General features: G+C 38.6%; 1 protein-coding gene across 1 annotated transcript in view; it reads left to right on the top strand.

The window, feature by feature from the left end:
• Window positions 1–3,263: 3,263 nt before the first annotated feature.
• LOC110459598 (lateral signaling target protein 2 homolog) overlaps window positions 3,264–5,317 on the top strand; it is a gene marked incomplete at its 3' end in the record, with an annotated part of 20,352 nt that continues 18,298 nt past the window's right edge. Inside the window, exon 1 of the mRNA XM_021511940.1 lies at window positions 3,264–3,339. The remainder of the gene's footprint in view (window positions 3,340–5,317) is intronic.

Raw genomic sequence — 5,317 nt, 5'->3', positions numbered from 1 at the left:
ATCACCATTTCTTTATTAGAATGTTTCAGCCCATACAGGCAATTTCATAATGTCCACGTACTACCCACAAAGCACAATAATTTATAGGGAGCCATCCGTCAACAAACAATAGCTCTACAACAGGTAATGAGGTCATATTACACAATAAATTGTTTTAGGGTTTGTATTTCTCGGAGACTAATGCTGGAGGATATGGAATCCAGAGAGGTAATATAGGTCCATTAGTCACTGTCTAAAACCTATATGTACTGCAAACTCTAATTGGTCATAAAAAGTAACCAATGATAGATTGTGTGAGAGGTTACCATAGTTTGTTTGTTTGTTGTTGGCTGTAATCGGTGGTAACAATGATAAACCTTAAGTGTCACATTTTAAATTTAGTTTTATTACCATATGCACATTGTATATAGGCGTATAAACATATACATCTGGCACAATACTTCACAAATATCTTGTACATTGGCGGAAAACATATGCAATCGATTCAATTTTTAGAGTACGTGTAGTTATAAGTCAGGTGATACCTGTTACATACAAATATCACACCAATAACCCCGTAGAGTTTGTAATCCCGATGACACCTGTTACATTCACATACAAATATCACACCAATAACCCCGTAGAGTTTGTAATCCCGATGATACCTGTTACATACAAATATCACACCAATAACCCGTAGAGTTTGTAATCCCGGTGATACCTGTTACATACAAATATCACACCAATAACCCGTAGAGTTTGTAATCCCGATGATACCTGTTACATTCACATACAAATATCACACCAATAACCACATACAAATATCACACCAATAACCCCGTAGAGTTTGTAAACCCGATGATACCTGTTACATACAAATATCACACCAATAACCCCGTAGAGTTTGTAAACCCGATGATACCTGTTACATACAAATATCACACCAATAACCCGTAGAGTTTGTAAACCCGATGATACCTGTTACATACAAATATCACACCAATAACCCCGTAGGGTTTGTAATCCCGTTGATTAACTCAAGGGACAGTTTATATAAATTAAGATGTAATCACAATAAGACCTTTATCTCTGTGTTAAATAACACGTCATCACCACACAAATCTATCCTCAGGCTAAAATACAGTACAGCCTACCGAACATATGGACTCGGGCTAAACCTGTAACTCTCCGTAACTCGTAACAAAAAAAAGATAAAAACTTGCTGCAGAAATTGCAGCATATTCAGTCAAGAGGGACAAGGTGTAGAACTGGTGTGTAAAGAGATATAAATCGTTTAATTATAAATGTTGTTGGTATATGTACACGTGGTTGAAGTCGTTGATGACGATTACGTTACACGATAAGACAATGCCTTCAACATCCCAATTTCATTCTGTTCCCAAAAGACGATGACCTCGCTCTAAGCATCTTACCAATTTAAGAATGATAGTTTTGTTCTTGAACACACAGAATACAACAAAAATACCTAAACAATATGTTAAAGGAGAGAATGCTTACCTTATTGTGTCGTCGTCCTGAGCATCCACACACTTCCCCTGTACAGGTAAAACAGTCAGTAGACACACGTACACTGGTGATAAGTCTCTCTTGACAGCTCCTAACACACATAAAGACTATATAACCCCGGGATAGAGGAGCAGACTGCTCCGGCCAAACATCAATTATACAGCCATGACATCTCAATCAATGCGTCACCCTCAGTAGTGACCATCGGATGTACACGTGTAATAGTGACGTATTATAGTGACCGTCTCCCCTTCTACAGTGACCGCGAGTCTCCCCTTCTACAGTGACCGCGTGTCTCCCCTTCTACAGTGACCGCGTGTCTCACCTTCTGCAGTGACCACGTGTCTCCCCTTCTGCAGTGACCACGTGTCTCACCTTCTACAGTGACCGCGTTTCCCCCCTTCTACAGTGACCGCGTGTCTCACCTTCTACAGTGACCGCGTGTCTCCCCTTCTGCAGTGACCACGTGTCTCACCTTCTGCAGTGACCACGTGTCTCACTTTCCACAGTGACCGCGTGTCTCACCTTCTGCAGTGATCGCGTGCCTCACTTTCTACAGTGTCCATGTGTATCACCTTCCATAATGTATATTCTCACACCTCTGTATAACGACCACACCAGTGTGTGCGCATGAATGTGATGTAAACCTGTGTTTAAAAACCATATCATGGTGTGAGATTGCATGTTATGCATACTTGTGTATTGAGACCACAATATAACGTGACTAAGTTATGTATACCTCTGTGATACTTACACAACATGAGTTGGCTATGTTATATATACAAGTGTATAACGACCACATCGTGAGATGACTATGTTATATATACCTGTATATAACGACAACACCGTGAGTTGGCTATCTTATATATACCTATATATAACGACCACACCATGAGTTGGTCATGTTATGTATACCTGTATATAACGACAACACCGTGAGTTGGCTATGTTATATATACCTGTATATAACGACCACACCATGACTTGGTCATGTTATGTATACTTGTATATAACGACCACACCGTGAGTTGGCTATCTTATATATACCTGTATATAACGACCACACCATGAGTTGGTCATGTTATGTATATCTGTATATAACGACGACACCGTGAGTTAGCTATGTTATATATACCTGTGTATAACGACGACACCGTGAGTTGGCTATGTTAATATACCTGTGTATAACGACCACACCATGAGTTAGCTATGTTATATATACCTGTATATAACGACCACACCATGAGTTGGTCATGTTATGTATACTTGTATATAACGACGACACCGTGAGTTGGCTATCTTATATATACCTGTGTATAACGAACAGAACATTATGTGACTTTCCAAACCATGTTGTGAATATGTCCTCTTTATACCTCATTACTTATAAGAATACGGACTATGATCTGAATATAGAGTATAAGTTAAACTACTGCAAGGACAGGAAATAAATGCATTTGGATATTGTTGATAACAGTCGCAATTGGGAAAATATTTATATCAGTTTATCAACAAAAATCAGAAACACACTGAACACGTAATTTTCTGTACTTATAACAGGTGTATATGCATAATAAGTTTGGTTATAACAATTCATATGTGAATACTTTACCACGGTGATTTATGCAATACAGTTCAAATTATAAGATTACATTCTTAAATCAGTGGAGCGTGGCCTAGATGTCAGCTTGTGATTGGATGGATTTATTGTTTGTTATGTAAATGACACAAGTGGTAGACCAGCGCACGTGCTAGTCCCAGCTCTTTGAAAACGAAACGACGGCAAGGCAACACGAACTGAACGTACGGCGGTGACAAGAAAACCGATACAATGTAAGTACGAGAACAAACTACTTCCCCAATGTATTGTTTATTAAAATAAATGTCTGGACAGTGAAGCCGTTTCGCGTGTATACTGCAGTATATACTCGGAATACCCATGGGACAGATAAACGGACACCAGCTAGCACCCCTAGCACGGTTAACCCAAACTCTAGCAGAAAGTTTCCTCAACATTAGTCAACAAACACGCGCTCCCTAATTAGTACAGACAGTTCACCCAATTGCAGTCAACAAAAACGTAATCCCTAAATAATACAGAAAATTTCCTCAACATTGGTCAACAAACATGTGCTCCACAGATAATACAGACAGTTTACTCAACATTAGTCAACAAACACATGCACCCTAAATAATACAGACAGTTCACCCAACTTCAGTAAAACATGTGCTCCCTAAATAATACAGACAATTTCCTCAACATTTGTCAACAAACACATACTCCCTAAATAATACAGACAGTTCACTCAACTTCTGTCAACAAACATGTGCTCCACAGATAATACAGACATTTCACCCAACATTAGTCAACAAACCTGTGCTCACTAGATAATACTGACAGTTCACTCAATATCAGTCACAAAACACATGCTCCCTAAATAATACAGACAGTTCACCCAACTTCAGTAAATTCACCCAACTTCAGTAAAACATGTGCTCCCTAAATAATACAGACAATTTCCTCAACATTTGTCAACAAACACATACTCCCTAAATAATACAGACAGTTCACTCAACTTCTGTCAACAAACATGTGCTCCACAGATAATACAGACATTTCACCCAACATTAGTCAACAAACCTGTGCTCACTAGATAATACTGACAGTTCACTCAATATCAGTCACAACACACATGCTCCCTAAATAATACAGACAGTTCACCCAACTTCAGTTAAACATGTGCTCCATAAATAATACAGACAATTTCCTCAACATTTGTCAACAAACACATGCTCCCTAAATAATACATACAGTTTACTCAACTTCTGTCAACATACACGTGCTCCCTAAATAATACAGACAGTTCACCCAACGTCAGTCAAACGTGCTCCCTAAATAATACAGACAGTTCACTCAACATAAGTCAACAAATATGTGCTCACCAGATAATACTGACAGTTCACTCAACATTAGTCACCAAACATGTGCTCCCAAAATAATACAGACAGTTCACTCCACATTGGTCAACAAACATGTGCTCACTAGATAATACAGACAGTTCACCCAACATTAGTCAACAAACATGTGCTCCACAGATAATACAGACAGTTCACTCAACATTAGTCACCAAACATGTGCTCCCTAAATAAAACAGACAGTTCACCCAACGTCAGTCAAACGTGCTCCCTAAATAGTACAGACAGTTTACTCAACATGAGTCAACAAACATGTGCTCCCTAGATAATGCAGACAGCTCACTCAACATTAGTCAACAAACATATGCTCCCCAGATAATACAGACAGTTCACCCAACATTAGTCAACAAACATGTGCTTCCTAAATAATACAGACAGTTCACCCAACATTAGTCAACAAATATGTGCTCCACAGATAATACAGACAGTTCACTCAACATTAGTCACCAAACATATGCCCCCCAGATAATACAGACAGTTCACCCAACATTAGTCAACAAACATGTGCTTCCTAAATAATACAGACAGTTCACCCAACATTAGTCAGCAAATATGTGCTCCACAGATAATACAGACAGTTCACTCAACATTAGTCACCAAACATGTGCTCCCTAAATAATACAGACAGTTCACCCAACATTAGTCAACAGACATGTGCTTCCTAAATAATNATAATACAGACAGTTCACCCAACATTAGTCAACAAACATGTGCTCCCTAAATAATACAGACAGTTCACTCAATATTAGTAAACAAAGAAAAAAAAGCTTCCCAATACTTGTGATATAGTCATAGTGTTGTAGTCGTTGTCATGACCATAAACAAATATCTATCG

The sequence above is a fragment of the Mizuhopecten yessoensis genome, unplaced genomic scaffold (assembly GCF_002113885.1).
Source record: "Mizuhopecten yessoensis strain PY_sf001 unplaced genomic scaffold, ASM211388v2 scaffold10131, whole genome shotgun sequence".
Taxonomy (NCBI): Eukaryota; Metazoa; Mollusca; class Bivalvia; order Pectinida; family Pectinidae; genus Mizuhopecten; species Mizuhopecten yessoensis.
The sequence above is the reverse complement of the archived record's forward strand: the minus strand, read 5'-3'. Positions and strand labels throughout refer to the sequence as shown.